This window comes from Pseudonaja textilis, chromosome Z (assembly GCF_049901715.1).
Source record: "Pseudonaja textilis isolate UNSWEBS1 chromosome Z, rPseTex1.2, whole genome shotgun sequence".
NCBI classification, from domain to species: Eukaryota; Metazoa; Chordata; class Lepidosauria; order Squamata; family Elapidae; genus Pseudonaja; species Pseudonaja textilis.
The window spans coordinates 37,684,062-37,705,642 of NC_142008.1; the positions used below are offsets into that span (position 1 = coordinate 37,684,062).

At 41.0% G+C, this 21,581-nt stretch overlaps 1 protein-coding gene across 1 annotated transcript in view; it reads left to right on the plus strand.

Moving 5' to 3' along the window:
* PALS2 (protein associated with LIN7 2, MAGUK p55 family member) overlaps positions 1-21,581 on the plus strand; it is a 240,270-nt gene that overhangs the window by 70,299 nt on the left and 148,390 nt on the right. The window lies entirely within an intron of this gene.

Genomic DNA, 21,581 nt, shown 5'->3' on the forward strand with positions numbered 1-21,581 from the left:
AAGTGGTTGATCTTCCTTTTTTTGTTATACACAGAAGCGGCAGCCTAAATTCTGAAGATTGGAAAACAGCCTGGAGCAGATTTACCTCTTGTTTTGAGTGCAGTTAATCATTTTTGTCTAAACATTGCATTCTTTATGTTAGCAAGTCATGATATAAATTTTGATACTGGATCAGGCCAGGCCCTCTTTAGTTAGTAATTGGATGGATTAAAAGTAAAAAATCCAACAACCCTAAAATACCATGTTTCATGATAAAGTAAAAATCATAGTTGTATCGTATTCTTCTGGGAATAGATTGTAATATTCATCAATTTAGTAAAATCACATGAATTTAACTACAAGGATGGGCTATTCAAGCCCCTACCTCTTCATTTTGTAATACTGAGGCACAAAATGCCTCACTTTACCCTTGGTCATATTGAAATACAAATTGTGTGGTATTATTATCTTTGTATGCCACTACAAGCAAATCTCATATAAAGAAAAAAACAACTAAAAAGCTATAAAATGACAACTCAGACATAAAATAACTCAAAAATAAAAACAGATTGCCCAATCTGAGTAGAATGGCCTGTAAAATATTTGTTCTCAGCATACTTCTAAATGATTTTGAGCAGAGGATAGCCCATTGTAGTCACACTGGCTGGCTCTTTAATTTTTGAGTTATTTTATCATCTATTTTATCTGTGCTATGGATCTTGCATTGATAATCAGTTATTTTCCAGGTATAATGTAAAGTGCTGGTTTGACCTACAAAGCCCTTTACGGCATTGTACATGGGTACCAACAATACTGATTGTTCCAACCAGAACTGGCCTGATCTGTTAAGTTACCTAAAACGAAACTGCTTCTAATGCCCTGCCCTGGAAAGAAAAGGGAACAGGAGACATGAGGCAAATCTTGGCACCAGCAGCACTAATTATTTGGGGCATCTTCCATTTGGAGGGGAAGTTGATAGCATAGGTACAATGTGCTCCTAATCAAGGGGCCTGGGTAGCATTTGGGGTTTTGCATTTCTAAATAAACAGTTTCTGAATGGCATGTGAGATATAAGACCCTCATAAATTTATACTCACAATACGAAGACAAGTCTGATGCACAATTTCAAAGTTTTATTGAAGAAAAACAAAGCGGTTGCAAGCACGGCTTCCAAGACCCTTCCCACTTTGATTGAGTGCAAGGAGAGCAAAATTCCATATTCAAACAATATACTTATACCCCTGCACAAAGCATGCTGTATCTTAAGAGGCCCTCCCCACTCCTTCTTATTTTCTTACAGATGAGCTAAAGTTAACTATAAGCTTAAGGGTCAACGTGACTTTGCTTTCTATGCATCAGGTGTCTTGTTTCATTGCTGGCTTTGCCTTGGGAGGATGTCCCTTATCTTTATTTACTTGTTGCCTAGCCAGGCGGATCTTCCTGTTTTCCAAGAAGATTGTAACAATTCATTATGAACACATTTTTGGGATTTAGGGTAGGGGTTTAATATGCAACAGAAAGAATAAAGAGAAATCTTCTAACTTAATCATGCATAAACTACATAAAATACTATTATAAAAGAGTAACTTATTATACTCTTCTCTCAGACATGAGTCATTGTACCATAGTAAGATATTTTTTTTAGTCTCATATAAGGCTGCAAATGCCAAAGTTGCATTTCCATACTTTACTGAGTGAAATAAAATCCTGGGTAAGGTTATATGGATGTATGTCATAGTTCTAAACATCAGCAGGTTCGGTAATCCAGTTTGTAATCAATTTAAAATATTGACTCAAATTATGGCAGATTAAAATATATTTATTTGTCATATAGATACAAATATTTTAACCTCAGAAAACAAATATTTTAATACATTCAATAAAATTTAAAATTTCAAACATAAATATTCTCCAGCATTTAGATTACATTTATACTGGATTTCTGCTACTCAGATTCCCCCTGAAAAAAAAGAAACAAGGCAAACTTTTAAAATGCACACTAAGCCCTAACATACATACTACAATTTTCACCAAAAACTAACCAAGACATTCCAAACTTAAAGCAGTTGATATGCTATTGTTTTTAAAACTGAGGTAAATGAAGTCGACATCCCACATTTTAAAATTACATGAAATAAGAGTATGCAGAATCCAACATTTTTTGAAATGTACATATAGGTAGTCCTTGACTTAAAACAATTCATTTATTGACTATTCAAAATTACAACAGTACTGAAAAAAAGACATATGACCATTTTTTACTTATAACTGTTGCAGCATCCCCATGATGATGTAATAAAAATTCAGATACATATTTATGACAGTTACAGTGTCCTGGGATCATGGGAACCTATTTTACAACCTCACAAGCAAAGTCAATGGGGAAGCCACATTCATTTAATAACTGTGTTACTAACTTAACAACTTTAGTAATTCACTTAATAATTGTGACAAGAAAGGTCATAAAATTTAACAAATGTTTCACTTAACAACAGAAATTTTTGGCTCAATTGTGGACTTAAGTCAAGGACTACCTGTACTTTTATATATATATAAAATACCTATTTGCTTACCTGACTGTAGTCTTCAACAATATAACTAAATTGATTGGGGAGGAATAATAACTCAATCAATTTCATAGTCTAAGATGTAAACTATAATTTTATTTAGAGCCTTTAGCTATAAATCTACTTGACAATTCTCACTAAGCACAATATGATTGTTTTGATGTGTAATCAAGTCAGGGCAAAGTTTGAACATTTAGTTGATTTTGATTGTTTTGATTGTAATCAAGTCAGGGAAAAGTTTGAGCATTTAGTTGATTTTGATTTAATTCTTATCAACTTCTACACCACACATTTTTAGTAATGTTGTCTTTTTAAATGGAATGTCTTCAGCTAACCTGTGCCAATGGATGTTTGTTCAAGGCACTGAGCCTAGTGTAACATAAATCATGGATAAGAAATTTACCTATGGGTGCTGTGACTGCTGTCTTGTAGCTGTTCAGATAGCATGACAAGATAAAGGCAGCTATAGATTGCCATTCCTGTCAACCACTATTATTCCCAACTTGTGACTATTTGAATAACTTTCTGGGTTTCTTTTTCCAAATTGGAAGAAAATTTCATTTTGATCTAATTGGTCACAATCACTGTTTGTGAGAGAAATCTGATCCTCTCAAGATCCTTAAAGCTTCTGCATTAATACCTATTACATATTGTGGCTGGAACACTCTCTATTTATAACTCTTTTGGTTTTCTAGCTATATATTTAGAGATTAGAAGGAGGGGTTTTCCAACAAGTGAACTTAAACAAATCATTCACTAAAATTAATCAAAATTTAAACAAAGATTTGAATGTCATGATAGGTAGATTGGATGAACCATATTAATGGATAACAAATAAATTAAAGGGAAGTGAAAAAAATGAACATCCTCAATCCAGTTTTCTCTTGTGCCTTTCCGATTTCATTAATTTGCAGAATCCAGAAGGTCAGATTATACTTTGTATTTGTCATGCATCCTTTTAAATAAAAATATTTCTTAATACCTTGAATCATATTCTTCAGTCTGAGTTTCAATTGTTCTGCAGAGTGGAATGAAAACTTAGTTATTTCTGACTACAACTATTAGCCATTTATCTCATGATCAGAATACAGTATGAAACTATCACCTATACCCTGAGCTACATATTTAGACTGCAACATCTGTATAACCATTATATGGAAGCAAAAAGATACAGAAAATTATTACTGCTGTCTTGTACCATACTTGTTTAGATTTATGCAGTCCAGATTTGCTAGGCTAACTATGCAACCTAATCTTATTTAGGAAAGGGTGGCAGGGAAACAAGACCCTGCCACACAATTATTGTATTGTGCAAAGTCACATGTGTAGTGCACATTCAATATGATTATGGCTTTCAATATGATATTGGAGTTTAATTATATGTGCATAACATCCATAGCAAATAATAAAAGCAATACTATTTAACTCCCTTCCCCATCTCTATATTTACAAAGAGAAAAAAACTATATAAAGTACCAGGAGGCAACTGCCATCAGAAATCAGGCACAATTGCTTCTAAAGAAAACTTCTATGTATGTGTTTAAATTAATGAAGGGTAACTCATTGTTAAAATTGGCATATTAGAAATAACTAAGTGAAATAGTTTATACTCATAAACTAAAGCAAATGGTTATATAAATGAAAAAGGGATGCTAGCAAACTTTAATGATTACAACTTTACGTGTATGGGTTTTTCTACAATGTGAAAATTACTTGCCATGAGTTTGAATACTGTTCAGACAGAAGCAGATAATTTACAATTTTTAAGGAATACATTTTAGTGTAAGTAATCATTTGCAACTCTTCAAGCATTTTTAACATACTAAAATCAATTTTATTGGATAAAAAATTAGCGAAGATACTTCAATTGGATACAAAAGTGTTTTTGTTGAAATACTGTATAATCTCTCTGGTATACACATATTAAATTTAATTTCTTTAGGATTTTTTTTAAAGAAACATCAATGTTTTTAACCTAAAAGCAATTTCAAAGCAAAATATATTAGATAGTTGTCCTTACTTCTTCTCCAATTCATCTGTTTGAGTGCTGTGGGTTTTGAAATGGAAACATATCATTTTAGAAGAAAGAGATATTGACTGATATACATACCTTTTATGAAATGCATAATCCCAAAAGATATTTAACACAATTTTTAAAGTTGTATTCATACTTTTTAATAAACCAAATGAAATGCAACAATTTCTGGTCTAGTGCGTTAACTATAAACTAATCTACTACAGACTACCTGTAGAAAAACCACACATCCTATTAAGACAATCATTCATGATAATGGATGTAAGGATATAAGAATTTAAGATCAAGTGCATCCTGAAGTTTGAAATGATAAATACATAAAAATTGTAGCATGAATCTTAAATAGGTATAAAAGAGTTTTTAAAATTTGAAAACTTGGACTTTCGGACTCCAAGCTGGAAGTTACTGACTGATCCAAGCAAAAGTGGTCCCACCCACCTTTTGTCATTGTTGCCACTATAGCTATTGAACCCCAAAACAGCAGGTGCCAGCCATCAAATATTTGCCTAGCCCTGCTACAGGTTCTATGAATACACATTTAAATGGCAATACCTAATTTTATAAATATATCTAGTTAATTACCTTGAGTAATTCTCTTCATGTTAAATGGAACAAAACCTACCCCTTACCTGACATGCTTCTTTGGTTCACTTAATATTCTTTTTGCTGTAAAATTAAAATTGATATCACATTCATTTATATTTGGATTTTAAAAATATATTTATTCTTTGTTTAACTAATCACTTTAACAGAAAATATTTTATATAATCAGCGTTCAGGTTTAAGGCGGAGTATTCTAACATTAGAAAATAGAATTTCAAAGAAGTTTATGGAATTACGGTATTTTTCACACTATTAAGACATCCCTGACAATAAGACGCACCTAGGTTTAGAGGAGGAAAACGAGAAAAAAATATCAGGTGGAGTCTGAGAGGACCAAGATAGTGTCCTCTCATGTGCCAGCTCTGCCTATTGACTCCTGCACTGCGGAAAAGAGACAGATGAGAGACAGATGATAAACACAAAAGAGGCGGGGTTCAACACTGTAAAAGGATCCTGTCGCCCCAACCCAGCTGTTATTCACCAAAGGACCAGCACCAAAGCACAGACATTTCTGCCCACTTTTGGGGGGGAAAAGTGCATCTTATGGAGTGAAAAATACGGTAATATATCAAATAATGCTTAACTTTGGATAATATACTGTTGCTATTCAAAGTTATGATATAAAAACTGACAAGAAACAATTGGCTCATTATGACATACAAACTGACAAGAAACAAGTGGCTTTAAAAAATTGAATCTACTGATATCTAAATATTAGTAACATACCTTGGCCACTGAGAAGTTCAGACTCTTCATACTGAAAGGAGAAACACAATGTAACTTTCATTTAATTATACAAAACCAAAAGTCTTCAGAAGTTCAAAAGCTACGATATTGTTTAAATGTAAAGGTTTGCCTTTGAATCAATCTTCTTCTGGTGATATATATCTGGGCTACAAAGAAATCTGAAAGAGCTAAAACTTGCTAATAAAAGAGTATTGATATTTGGATTTGCATATCTACACTAAGACATCATGTGTTCTTTAAATAGCACTTAGGGTTGTCAAAAATCTGGACAACTTTTAGAAGAAAGCAAAGTTGCCATCCCAATAAATATCCAAATTTGTGCATCGGAGATCTGGCAACCCTAGGCTTTGTGGTTTGTAAATAATGTAAATAATTGTGTGTTGAATAAGATCTGCCACTTGCCATTGTAGAACAAATCACTGTTAAGATAGTTGAACTTAGCATGTAAATTGGATGAAGTCTTCTTCAATTTGTAGAACAACTAAAGCTAGTCCTAATTAAGTACCTGTATATGATTTTATAATTTTCAAAGAAATTCAAACTGCATTGTCACTTGGTACAACATGAAACCCCAATCTATTCTTTGTGCGAAAAGTAAGTGACATTAAGAATTGTTTCTAAAACAAAATCAACTTACCCAGAAATTGGTAACATTCAAATAATTTGATATTTCACCAGAAAGTCTCTCAATTTCACTTTGAAAACAAAGCAGAATATAAATTCACATAGATACGTTTAAATTGAAAGCTACTATCATGTCAGTAATTGAAAAGCATAATAACCTTAAATGGCATCCAGTGTCTCTTTGTAGGCTAACATTGCCTATCATTTTTTATTAAAACACTTTTTATTCCATTCTTAGTAAGAAAAGAGAACCTTGTAGGTTAGTAATGAAATTTAATTGATAAAAATAGAGTCCTAACTTTAAAATATCTATTTTAAATAATTAAAAGATCTAGGTATACTTTAGCTGAGCATTAACTAAATTATTAATTTACTAGCAAGGCAAACAAAAATAATGGAGAAACTGTGCAATTACACAGATATGAATTACAAATATAGGTAGCCCTCAACTTAAAACTATAATTGAGCCCAAAATTTCCATTGCTAAGCAAAACTGTTAACTAAGTTTTGTCCCATTTTACAATCTTTCTTGCTACAGTTTTTAAGTGAATCACTGTAGTTGTCAAGTCAGTAAACACTGTGATTAAGTGAATCTAGCTACCTCATGATTTTGCTTATCAATGGGTTGTAAAAGGTACTGCAATCATCATAAATATATGTCAGTTTCCAAGAGTCCAAATTTTGATCACGTGACCCTGGAGATTCAGCAGTGGTCATAAGTGTCATAAATCACTTTTCATTGCTGTTGTGTAACTTCAAATGATCACTAAACAAAAGGATGTAAATTGAGGACTCCCTGTATTGCAGAAGTACCACAAAAGGAATTGTATCGTCCATGTCACTTAATCACAAATATAGTTGAGGAATGAAAGTGGCAGTGGCAAGACAAGGATATGCAATATTAAAATTATTTTTTAATTCTTAATTCTTGAATTAAACTAGCAGACCACCTAACATTTGTATTACATTATTAAAATGGAAATATTAATCCAAATATCCAAATTAACCAAGCTAAAAAAACATACAGTGATGCTTAAAAGTTTGTTTAAATCTGACCTATAAAATAGTAGGTTATAAATGAATCCTGAGCTAGAGAATCCAAATAAACAAATGAGTAAAAATATAGTTTTTCCTGCTTACTGGAATCAATTTACTATTTCATCTCCTGGATTTCCTATGAAAATCAGGAGGCTCTCAGGCTTTGTGGACAGAGACAATCCATAGAGATATAATCTGATCTAAGGCTGTTTGTCATCCACTGATTTTAAGAAGCAACTAAAGCCTTAATTAAACTGCATCAGAGACTCAGGAACAACTGCCAGCTTCCTCCCCATTGCCTAAACATGCATAACCACATCACATCTTCACTTCACACTCCTCTTACCAAAGAAGCTGGAGGAATATACTACATTTCTGGTCTTCCAAAACCTAATTAATTAGGGATCACCACAACCCACCTTATGTCTCTAATCCAGAAGGAGAACAGGCATTTCATTTTAGTTGCCATTAGTCTCTTATACCATCTGCTAAATCCAATCTATGATTCAAATGTTTGTTCCCTTCTAACTAAAGTCCAAATGTTCAGATATCATAGATGAAAAAAATATCTGCATGACTCTTACGTCTGAGTTTGGCTGCCACATGCAGAAGAGAAGATGGCTGTGCTCAACAAGGCAAGCTTTATAGCAGCCATAGAACTAGTCAGGCATTGCTTATAAGTAATGGTATTGACAAAGACCTTGAGAAATGGGAAAGAGATGCTGCCTAGGTAACAGTCAGATAAGAGAAAGTATTGCTTGTAGCTTCATAATGAGTGAAGAAAAAGACTGAGATGGGATACCTTCCCAACTTCTATAAAGGAAATGGCAGAAGATTTGTACATACAGTAGATTGATGTCAGCCTTCCCTTGTATATCAGACAGAAATCAGACCAGAAGAGGTAGTTCTATATTATTGTGTGGCCACATTAACACAGTTTTGCAAGTTTGAAAATATGATTTTTCCATCATTTCTTTTAAAACTTGATAAACTGGGAGGATTCCTTCTGAGCCTCTTTCTCTGTCCATTATGCAGCTGTGATCTGTATCCCCTCTTATGTGATCTTTCCATAGGCATCATCTCTTTGTCCCGCTTCTCAAGGCTTTCTTCATATACCTACTAGCTGCTCAACTGTTACTTGAGTATCTATTCTGTCCATTCTGAATATCAAGGTTTGGCTTCCCTTGGTTAGTGTCACTGGGAGATCAGCCTCTGCTGATTGCACTGTTGCTGTGCTATATTAGCATACTCCAAAACCTGACACATGATTGGACCGCACGGACCACAATCGGATTGGTTGACTCAGTGGCTGGGATTGGAGCATTGGAAATCTACCACGGTTGGCCGAGCCAATCACGGGAGATTCAAAGCGCTGCCATTGGCCGCCGAGCTGGGAGCAATCCCTTATATGAAGGGTTGCCGTGGCTCCAGTTTTCTTGTACCGAGCTGAACTAAAATAAAGAGCTGAAAGTTACTATGGTCTCGTGTCTCTCTGGGAACCGATCCACCCCGATCCAACACTGGCAACGAAGGTGGGATTGTGAGACAAGAGACCAACCGAGCACATGGTGAAGTGGCACAGCACGACAGACAGCATGGCCGGCAGTACCTCGCCACCTGCACCCTTCAACCCCGCTGCTGAGGATTGGGAATCTTACACCGATAGATTCCAAATGTTCCTCGAATGCAGCAAGCTCAAGGATGCCAACAGCCAGAAGAAAAGGGTCATATTCCTAACATACTGCAGGCCCGCAGTGTTCAAGATGGCCAAAGCCCTGGCCAAACCAGCCGGCGTCAAGGAGATGGACTGGGCCGATCTCGAGCCCAAACTACGAAATCACTATGCCCCCACTGTGCCCATCCTCATCTGGCGGCACGACTTCTACCGGCAGGACCAGTGTGTGGGCGAGGGGCTCAGCGACTTTGTGGCGGCGCTGAGGGATCTCGGAGGCCTGTGTGACTTCACTGATCTGGACGAGGCCCTGCGAGACCGCGTTGTCCTAGGACTCAGGGGCCCCATCCTACAAAGTCGGCTCATGGCAAAAGGCAACATTTCCCTCGCCGATGCCCTTGTTGAGGCCGCTGCCGCCGAGGCGACCCGCAAATTGGCGGCCTGGATGTGGCAAACGAGAACAGCAGACTGACCGGCAGCTATCCAGACAACCCCGACACCGGAGAAGCACGCTGAGACCGGCCAGCGGGAAACCATCAGCACCCACCACGGCGACATCGACTCCTTCTCGGAAACCGAGGACGAGGAGGAGGAGATCCACCGGCTCCAGACAGCGTGGCATCGGTGGGAACCAAGGGGACATAAGTCGAGGTTCCAATGTGCCAGCTGCGGAGGCGATCACCCCCGCTCGGAATGCCGTTTCCTCGAGGCCATTTGCCGGCATTGCAAAAAGCGGGGGCACATCGCCAAAGTGTGCTGGAACAAAAGGAACTACAGCCCATGACGACGAGATGGCAGCCCCCGATGGCGAGACGGCACCCCCACCAGGTCCAGAGACCGCCACACGGAAAGCCACTGGAGCCGAGAGGGCCGGAGCAAGTGACTCAGCGAGGCGAGGCAGAGGGAGGAGACCCACCAGACAGTCGTCATCCACCATTGACGCCAGAAAGGTACACATGACGGTGGGCATCGAGGACCAACCATGCGTGATGGAGGTGGACTCCGGGTCCTACCTCTCCATGGTTTCCTGGTGCACAATCAAGTGCCTGGCACCCACCATCCACCACCGTGAGTTGGAAGACCAGAAACTAACCCTCAAGGACTACCAGGGAAACTGCATCCCTGTATCAGAATAGGACACTTTAACATTTCATTCAAGGGGTGTGCGGAAGTGTTGCCCCTGACAATCATCGACCGAGACCGCCCAAGCCTCCTGGGACTGAAGTGGTTCGCATCCCTGGGCATCGAAGTGATCGGCGTACACCACATCGACGAGGCGGACTGGGAAGCGGCGCTCATGAGGGATTTCTGGGAAGTCTTTGATGACAGTTTAGGCAAGTACCGGGGGCCCCCAATTGCATTTAATCTAGACCCAAGTGTTATGACTCCCCTTCAAAATTCAAACGAACAAAACAGAAAGCAGCTGTTTCACAATTAAATCAAATGGAAAGAAGTCTTACAAGATAACGGCTGGCAGAAACCACAGCATAAATCTTTACTCTGTCCGGCAAACCAGTCCTGGCAATAAATCTCCAGTCTCAGAGCTCCCTTGCTGTATGATATAAAAACTTATCGCCTCCTCATGATCCCCAATGATCATGCGCACTGTGGCACGTCCTCACTCAAATAGTCATTTTGTTCCTGGCAAAATGTACCAGCCCAGCTGTGTCCTTAGCGAGCCAAGAGTGGTTTCAGGCAGTGCGGGTCTGCGGGTCCCTCTCCGTTTGCAGGAATTAACAAAATGTCCCAGACCCCGCAATAAAGGCACAAGCCTTCCTGGAACCTTTCTAGAACGTTCTACGCACCGTTAAGCGGCGGAGTCGCCTAACTCCATCGGCTCCTCAACATTAACCGTGGGTTGGAAAACTCTCGGTGGCGTGGGTTATGCATGAGAAAGCGAAGATGGTTCCATGCCCGAGCCGTTTGGGTCCGTTGCTGTAAGCGAGCTTCAATTCGTAAAGCACTGAACTATCAATGCATCCAAAGTTAAAGCCCTCTCTGCATGGACCAGCTCATCTTTGATGGCATCAGACAAGCCTTCCTGGAATGCAGCCATATGAGCGGTTCGTTCCAGTTAGAGTCCAAACACAGCAAGCGAAATTCTGCAATGTATTCCTGCAGGAGCGTTTCCCCTGATTAATGTCCCATAACCGTCTGTCCACAGTTTGTATCTTAATTGGGTTCTCAAACATCACTCTCATTTGTTGAAGAAAACCCTGGAAATCATTCAACAACGAGCTATCTTGAACTAAAGGAGTAGCCCAATTAGCAGCCTGCCCAGATAAAAGGCTAAGAATAAATCCTGTCTTGGCCCGATCATTTGGAAAGTTTTCAGGCCTCAAGGACATAAATAATTGACACTACCCCAGAAATGCCGGAAACATGTCCATTTGTCCTGAAAATTTCTCCGGCATGGATACTGGGCTTTTCCTCTCAGGAGGGCAGGGGGGAACAGCAGCAGGGCTTGGTAAGCTGGAGACATAATTCAGCAATTGTGTTACCTGATTCTGAGCGTCACATTGTTTTGCAGTAGCTGATTAATTTGTTGTTGTTGCTGCTCTACCAAACGCTGCAGTTGATTTAAATCCATCTTGCTTGAAAGATGGTTTGTTTGAGCCAGAAACAATAATGTTATGTCTCCTCTTGGAAATTCAAACGAACAAACATAAAGCAGCCGTTTCACAATTAAATCAAACGGAAAGAAGTCTTACAAGATAACGGCTGGCAGAAACCACAGCATAAATCTTTACTCTGTCCGGCAAACCAGTCCTGGCAATAAATCCTCAACCTCAGAGCTCTTTGCTGTAACGTCCTCACTCAAATAGTCATTTTGTTTCTGGCGAAAGGCACCAGCTCAGCTGTGTCCTTTTATACCCATTAATGCAATGTGCTAATTAACTGGCTTGCCCTTCAGATTAACGTTTCCTGGTTCTGACGTCAATCCACGATCTAACAGTCATCAGAGTCAAAACTCCCAACAGGACCGATCCTTCCAATCACAACAACACTCTATATACTAATGGCTGCCAGAATCTCATTTGTTCAAAATTGGAATAGGACACCATTCCCTCTGAGGAGTAATAATAAAAAAGTTCCTCAAATGTGCTGAAATGGACAGGCTAATGATGATATTAAAAGATAAAGAAGAGATAGAGTACTATAAAATATGGAACCTTTGGAATGATGGTTAGAAAGAAGATGCAAAGGCATCAATTGATAACAAAAATGAGAAAGTATTAACGTATGTATGTATGTATATATGTATGTATGGTATTTAGGTTACTTCGGGTATTTTCCTACGTCTTAATATTTGTGCTTTTATAGCGACGTTTTGGCAGACTCTTATCTGCCATCCTCAGGCTTGTATATTGGGTTCTTTTTAATCTTGTGTGTCAGGCTTGGCAGCCGTTTTGTGTTTTCAAAAACAAATATAGGAGTGCAGATCATGTAATATTGTACTGCATAAAAATGAAAATAGTTCTTATTACTTGAGAGTACTGTATAATTCTATTGCTTACGAAATATATTACCTAGTTCTTTCTTTTTTCTGTGTATTTGAGATTGCTGTCAGTATTAAAATAACTTTTCTGAGGTTACAGTCGTTCCTTTGCGTGATCTCTCTTCCTCATTAATACATTTCATCTCAAAGCTAAGATAAATTGGATTTTAACTGGACAAATCTAAAAGATTATGATATGTTTTCTATTTTTTAATATGATATGTTTTCTATACATTTGCTGCCATCCAGAGGTCATTTAGATTTTTAGAGGCCAACTGCTTAGATAAAATAATTTTTACATAGTGAGTAGGGAGGATTCAGATCACAAAGAAATGGCTAACTGATGCTAGTCAGATTTTTTTAGTTCCTTTTCCACTCTACTTAGAATGGTTGACTGGGTTGATATAAAATATCTATTAAGAAATCTTATTAAAGGAATATATAATGGACTGTGGCACTGTAATGTGCATCTCTGGATTCTAATAACTTAGAACAACTCTAAGTGATTCAAATGGTTATAAAGTCATAAAGCAGGAAGTGGCAGGAATCCAGGTAGGGAGAAGTCAGAGTGAGGAAGAAGTCCTGGAAGAAACGTGCAGGATATGTGTGAATAGGGAAAGGGTTGTCCTGACTTTGAGTATGTGAAGGTTCAGAGAGTCTGGAAAGGATGGTGCTGATGTGTAAGAATGCAGGCTTGGTGCTTCCAGTTCTGCATCTTTTAATTATATTTTTCAATTACTTGAATTACATAGTTCATATAAACTCTTTGCTGCATCTCTGTTTTTTCTTTATTAATTTAAATAACCAAAATACAGAAGAAAGCAAACAGGATGCCAGAACAAGTGGTAAAAAGTTCAAAGAATAGAAAGAAAATCCAAGAAAGGTAAAGATTTCACATTAGAACTTAGCAAAGAATTTCAGAGAAGTGTTAGAAAAAACAAGAAGCAGTATTACAACATCTGCCAACACATTGAAAATCGAAACCAAAAAAGGGAAACAAAAGAGTTTTCCCAGAGATTGAAACTCAGGAGGAGGTTCCAACCTTAAACTTGTCTACTAAAACATCAATGGCCTGACAGCAACTGAAAAAAGATGGAAGGACTAATCTGAAGCTCTGTATGATAGACCCCCAAAGTGCAATGCGTACGTGTCCCCCACGCATGTCCCCCACATTCCTGCGCATGTGCAAACATTCCCCACATACACGCCTGCCCCATGCCTGCCACACATGCGCCCTGTGCCATTTGCACCCCCCACACATGCACAGCAGAGATCCGAAGACCAGTTGGCCAGCGGGAGGCATGTGTGCATACGGGGGGGAATGAGCATCCCCACATGTGCCATAGGTTCGCCATCACGGACATATAACATTCAGAATACTAGCGAGCAGTACTTTTAAATTTTTTTCTGTCTCAGAACTCATTCCTACATAGGGGGGAACCTAAAAGGCTTTTGTTTAAATGAGTTATATTTATTATTTACTGAATTATGATGATTCATTCACTACCACTACATTTCTCAAAATTGATTGGATTTTAATATGTTTCAATGCAGGTTGTGAAATAATTTGATTTTGTGGACCCCTGAAAGGGTGTTTGGACCCAGGGATACACAGGCTACACTTTAAAAAAACACTGCCATTGAAACGTTCCTTACCAGAACCTATACTACTAATAGATCAAGGTAGATTAATATTCTGTTACCAAGTTGGAAGTTTAAAAGAATGGATAGAATATACACTGCTCAAAAAAATAAAGGGAACATTTAAACAACACAATGTAACTCCAAGTCAATCACACTTCTGTGAAATCAAACTGTCCACTTAGGTAGCAACACTGATTGACAATCAATTTCACATGCTGTTGTGCAAATGGATTAGACAACAGGTAGAAAGCATAGGTAGTTAGCAAGACATCCCCAGTAAAGGAGTGGTTCTGCAGGTGGTGACCAGAGACCACTTCTCAATTCCTATGCTTTCTGGCTGATGGTTTGGTCACTTCTGAATGCTGGCAGTGCTTTCACTCTAGTGGTAGCATGAGACAGAGTCTACAACCCACACAAGTGGCTCAAGTAATACAGCTCATCCAGGATGGCACATCAATGCGAGCTGTGGCAAGAAGGTTTGCTGTGTCTGTCAGCATAGTGTCCAGAGCATGGAGGCGCTACTAGGAGACAGGCTAGTACATCAGATGTGGAGAAAGCCCTAGGAGGGCAACAACCCAGCATCAGGACCGCTACCTCCACCTCTGTGCAAGGAGGGAGAGAAGGAGCACTGCCAGAACCCTGCAAAATGACCTCCAGCAGGCCACAAATGTGCATGTGGCTGCTCAAATGGTCAGAAACAGACTCCATGAGGGTGGTATAAGGGCCTGGCGTCCACAGGTGGGGAGGTGCTTACAGTCCAACACCATGCAGGACGGTTGGCATTTGCCAGAGCATACCAAGATTGGCAAATTTGTCACTGATGCCCTGTGCTCTTCACAGATGAAAGCAGATTCACAATGAGCACATGTGACAGACATGACAGGGTCTGGAGATGCCGTGGAGAACGTTCTACTGCCTGCAACATCCTCCAGCATGACCTGTTTTGGCAGTGGGTCAGTAATGGTGTGGGGTGGCATCTCTTTAGGGGGCTGCACAGCCCTCCATATGCTTGCCAGAGGTAGCCTGACTGCCATTAGGTACCGAGATGAGATCCTCAGACCCCTTTTGAGACCATATGCTGGTGTACTTGGCCCTGGGTTCCTCCTAATTCATGACAATGCTAGACCTCATGTGGCTGGAGTGTGTCAGCAGTTCCTGCAACATGAAGGCATTGATGCTATGGACTGGCCCACCCGTTCCCCAGACCTGAATCCAATTGAGCACATCTGGGACATCATGTCTCGCTCCATCCACCAATGCCACATTGCACCACAGACTGTCCAGGAGTTGGGGGATGCTTTAGTCCAGGTGTGGGAGGAGATCCCTCAGGAGACCATCTGCCATCTCATCAGGAGCATGCCCAGGCATTGTAGGGAGGTCATACAGGCACGTGGAGGCCACACACACTATTGAGCCTCATTTTGACTTGTTTTAAGGACATTGCATCAAAGTTGGATCAGCCTGTAGTGTTTTTTTCTACTTTAATCCAACTCCAGACCTCCATGGGTTGCTAAATTTGATTTCCATTGATAATTTTTGTGTGATTTTGTTGTCAGCACATTCCACTATGTAATGAACAAAGTATTTAATAAGAATATTTCATTCATTCAGATCTAGGATGTCTTATTTTTGTGTTCCCTTTATTTTTTTGAGCAGTGTATATAGAAATGTACCAATTCGCAGAAGAATCTTACAGTTCTATCCAATCTCTGCCAGCACATCTGGACGATACAGTTGTCAATAGTTGAGAAGTCTCAACATAACAACAATATCAAATAAAGGAACAGTGTAATGTAACCCATCACACAGTATCATTAATTTCAAGAGTAGTAAAATAATGTTTAACCAAATAGATGAGGGTTAGAAAGGAAGATTGCAGAAGTTCAAGTTGGTTTTAGAAAACGTTGAGAAATGAGAAATGAGTGATTGCTAATGCACCATAGATATTTGAGATATCAAAAGAGTACCAAATAAAAGTCAGTTTGTGTTTCATTGATTATAGAAAGACCCTTGATTGGGTCAGTCATATTAAGTCATGGCTTGTACTTAGGGCTATGGAATTCTAGAATTTGGGTATCTCCCATATTCCTAGTGAAAAACCTATAAGCCAGGAAGCTATAAACCAGACAAGTCACAGCAAAGCCGATTGAGTAACAGAATAATAGAGTTCAAAGGGACCATGAAGGTCTTATCCAAAGCTCTTTTGTCCAATGTCTTAAAAACTTCCAGTGATGGATCACCCACAACTTCTGGAGGCAAGTGGTTCCCTGATTTAATTGCTCTCAGTTGTATGGGTCGGAGAATCCAAAGTGTGGGCTGTCTCCTGCTTCCTTGCTTAAAGACGGAGTCAATCAGTTTAGTCCAGCCCCCTTTCCACTGTGCATGCCCAGTTTTTGACTCCGTCTTCATGCAAAGAGGACATGAGGAGAGAGTGCTCAGAAAGAAAGATAGAAAATATAGGATCAACGCTTTGGATTCTTTGAGAAAAAAAGAGAGAAAAGAGAAAGAGTGAAAGTCAGCAAACCGCGAGTAAGCGAAAGAGCCGGGACTTCATCCCAAGATGGGAAAGCCCACATAGCTGTTTGGTGTTAAGAGAATAAGTGGCAGCAGCCTCAGTAAGAGCGGGTGGGCTCTAGATCAGCTAGCAAAGAAGGAAAGCAAATTAACTCAGCTTTCCCAGAGCCTTTGTTAAACAAACCAGAAGCCACACAAAGCCTCCAGCGCTCTCTTTAATTGGGGCAAACTCAGTCTTAGGCTGAGCAAGCTTCCAACACAGCCACACAAGCCGACCCAGAAAGGGAGGCTAGAGTCCATGCTCAGGCCGGTCTGAGTATACTCTATTGGCAAAAGCCAAAGGGAAAGACTATGGCTGAATTTTCTGAAACTGAGGCAAGCCTGGAGCAACAGGAATTCCCTGCCCCCAGTTTGAGCAGAGAGCAAAGCACAAAGGAACCCAGAGAGGCTGGGAGAGCTTCAGAAAGGCCTCTCAGCAGGATGTCCAAGGCAGATGAGAGGGCAGCATTAAGGAGACAAAGGGCCATTGAGAAATGCTTCTCAAGGGTGGAAAAGGAGGCAGAGAAAAATGGAAATTCCCACGCTCCAACAAGCAAACCAATGAAAGCTAAGTATCAGGAAAGGAGTGCAACACTAGAGGGCGCTGAAGATCAGCCTTTTCAGACTGCTCTTTGTGTGGATGAAGGATTGAGTGAATCAGAAAGACAATGCTCTCAGGCATTCAGTGAAGAGCCCTCCCCCAAGAGAAAGAGATTTCCAACACTCTAGCTCTTCCTCCACAGCATTGGAAGTCAGGGAACAGTCTTTTAAAGAGGAAATGAGGGCTATGATGAAAGAAATGATGACAGAATTCAGGGACGGTCAGGGTAACAGACCCAGCCTGACACATAATGAGAGGAGACGGGATGCTTGTCATCATCCTACTTGAGCAGGAGGAGTAAGGGAGGAACTGGGCTTCCAGGGAGAGAGTTCCAGTAGATCTCACAGTGAGGCCTCTGTTTCAAGAGAGGAAGAATATTGGGAGTCAGCTTTCTCAGGTGAGGAAGCTAATGAAGCAGAAACCCCAATGTTCACAGGTCTATTTTGTCACCAGCTGTTTAAGATGCTGCTGGGGAAGGCTAAGATAGCAACAGGTCTGGGGAGAATCACAGGGACAGAAGCGTCTGAGTTAGAACCATCTGATTCCAAAGATAGGTTTTTTGCTAGAACCAAGGTTGAAAGTGAATCCATACCTTCACCTGAATTGGTCAGGGAAGTGGTGGAAGGTCAGTTGGACAGACCAGTTATTTTCCCAATGCCAGGGGGGAATGAGAGGAAATTTTATAATGTGGAACTAGCGGACCTATTCCCAGTTCCCATAATAGACAGCCCTGTGGTAGCCTCCACGTCTGCTACAGTGTTGGCTAACAAAACCGAGGATCAGCATCAGCTCCAGTTAAAGGGGACAAACTTTTCGGGGAGGCCATTGAGCCATTACTGATTGAAACTGAGGAGAAGAGGAAGGTCTTACCCAGGAAATTTGATCAGGCAGATAGGCGACCTTCTCCATATACATGGCAACAGCCCTTTCCTATCTCGGGGAGTGGCTTCAGCCACTCCCCATACAGAGAGACAGTACACACAGACCCCTACTAGACATCCAGATAGGTCAGGATTTAAAGATGGGGTGGACAACAGTCCCAGGGAAGGTGCCCCTTCTGGAGTTTGACTGGCAGGGCCTTCCGGCATACAAAGTGATGACCGGAACAATGCGCCCATCAGCAGGAGGCTGGGCCTATTCACCAACCGATGGGAGTCGACAACAACGGACAAGTGGGTCCTAGGCACATTAAGAAAAGGCCTAGTTCTGGAATTCATCTCCATACCCCTGAGTTCATTCAGAAGATGCCCAACACCAAGAGACAGAACCGAAAGGGTAATTATGGAAACAGCAGTTCAACATCTGCTGTACATTCGGGCAGTACAAGTGGTACCAGAGAACGAACAGGGACAAGGGTTCTATTCAAACCTGCTTGTCATACAGAAGGTGTCGGGGGGGACCAATTTTGGATCTCAAATTACTAAACAGGCACATAGTATACAGGAGATTCAAGATGCAGTCCCTGCAAGCTATACTAGGGAGCATCTGGGAGGGGGACGTCCTGACATCAGTAGACCTTACAGATGCTTACCTACACATACCTATTACCAGGAGGCATTGGAAGTTCCTGTGGTTTTGTTATGCAGGGAGACACTACCAATACAGGGCTCTACCATTTGGCCCATCTTCAGCGCCGAGGACTTTCACCAAGGTACTGGCAGCCTTCCTCAGAACAAAGGTCATACGGGTCCAATACTACTTAGACGACATATTAATACAGTCAACATCGACTAAGAGCACAGAGCGATCTAGAAACCACGATACAGACATTACAAGAGCATAGCTTTTTGGTGAATTTCGAAAAGAGCCACTTAGAACTGACAAGGTGCTTACAACACTTAGGAGCTGTAATAGACACCAACTCCTGTGAGGTTTACCTGTCACAGGAAAGACAGGACAGCATAAGGTCATCAATAAATCAAGTAAGCACAGCTCCGGGGGTGTCCCTGGACTTGCTGTCACAAATATTAGGAAAGATGATATCGTGCATCTCGATATTACCTTGGGCCAGGCTGCAAGCAAGGACATTGCAGTGGTTCCTATTACTTTACCATAGAGCAGGCAAGGGCAATACAGGAACCAAGGTATGAGTCCCCCCCAGAGTGAAGCAGTCACTCCAGTGGTGGAGATCACCCGCAGTGACAAGGAAATGTGGGTTCAAGGAACTCACCCGACTGACTATCACAACAGATGCAAGTTTAGTAGGCTGCGGAGCTCACTGTCAGAGCCAGATTACACAGGGTCAGTGGTCTCAGTTAGACCTCAAGAACAACATCAACTGGTTGGAGCTCAGGGCATCTCATCTGGCTCTAAGGGCCTTCAGGTCAGTGATAGTGGGCCAGCATGTGTTGACCCTGACAGACAACGTGACCACCAAGGCTCATATAAACAGGCAGGGGGGGTACTCATTCCCTAGTGCTCATGCAAGAAGCAGAGCATTTGGGCCACTGGATGGAGACACACCTATTGATCAGGACGGAACACGTATCTGGAATGGAAAATGTTCAGGCAGATTGGCTCAGCAGAACAATGGTCGACCACTCAGAGTGGCGCCTACACCCGGACCTATTCAGGGAACTGTCACACAGATTTGGGAGAGCAGTCCTGTTTGGATGCCAGAAAATGCACAAGTCCCAAGATTCTACTTGAGATTCCCAACACAGGGAGCAGAAGGAACCAATGTGCTCCGAGGATCAAGGCCAAGGGATTTGCTCTACGCATTCCCCCCACTCCCCTTGTTACCAAGGGTAATCAAGAAAGTGATAGAAGAGGGGGCAGAGGTCTTAATGGTAGCACCTCACTGGCCCAGGAGGTCTCGGTATGCAGATCTGGTAGATCTGTTGGTATCCAGACCATGGAGAATTCCCCCAGACAAGGTAGAACTGAGTCAGGGAGCCATACGACACCCAGAGCCACAATGGCTTCAACTAACTGTATGGCACTTGAGAGGACCACGCTAAAGCATTTAGAGTGCTCAGTACAGACACTCCAGGCATCCAGGAGACCATCAACCAACAGAATTTATAATGCTACTTGGAGAGCATTTGGAATCTGGTGCTCCAAGAAACAAATAGATCCAACCACAGTGTTAGTTACTCATGTGCTGGATTTTCTCCAGGAAGGCCTGGAGAAGGTTTAACCCCTAACACTGTAAGGAGACAAGTAGCAACAATAGCTTCAGTGTTGGGTTGCAGGACCTTGGAGTCCCTCTCACGACACCCCCTAATCTGCACATTCATCAGGGGAGCAACCAATCTAAAGCCACCAGTGATACACAGGTGCCCTACTTGGGACTTGATAAGGGTGCTAAGGGCGCTCATGACTGAGCCCTTTGAACCGCTGAGGTCAGTCGGACTACCCTCACTCACCCTTAAGGTACCCTTCCTAATAGCCATTACATCAGCCAGAAGAATATCAGAGTTGGCAGCATTATCCATGAAGGAGGAACTCTGTATAGTTCACCTGAACAGGGTAGTATTAAGATTAGACCCGACCTTTATCCCAAAGATCAATTCTACATTCCATAGAGCACAAGAGCTAGTACTACCAGACTTCTGCCCGGAACCGGTCCATAGCCTGGAAAGGAAGTGGCACTCCTTGGATGGTAGGAGAGCTATACACATTTATATTAAGAGAATATGGCCCATTAGAAAAATGGAAGCATTATTCGTTTCATTTAGACCAAGTTCGTTGGGACAAAGGGTTTCACCATCTACCATAGGCAGATGGATTAGGACATGTATCACAAAAGCTTATGAAAGCCAATCATTGCAATTGCCGGGCAACATAATGGCACATTCAACCAGGAGTGCAGCCACATCAGCGGTATGGAACACACAGGCCTCGATTGAAGAGATCTGTAGGGCAGCAAAGTGGTCATCGCCATCTCCATTCATCAGAAATTATAAACTGGATACATTTGCATCAGTGGAAGCATCCTTTGGAAGAAGAGTACAACAAAGAGTTCACACAGAGATGGGGGCTCGGGACAAGGAGTTGGCCCACCCTCAGGACAATTA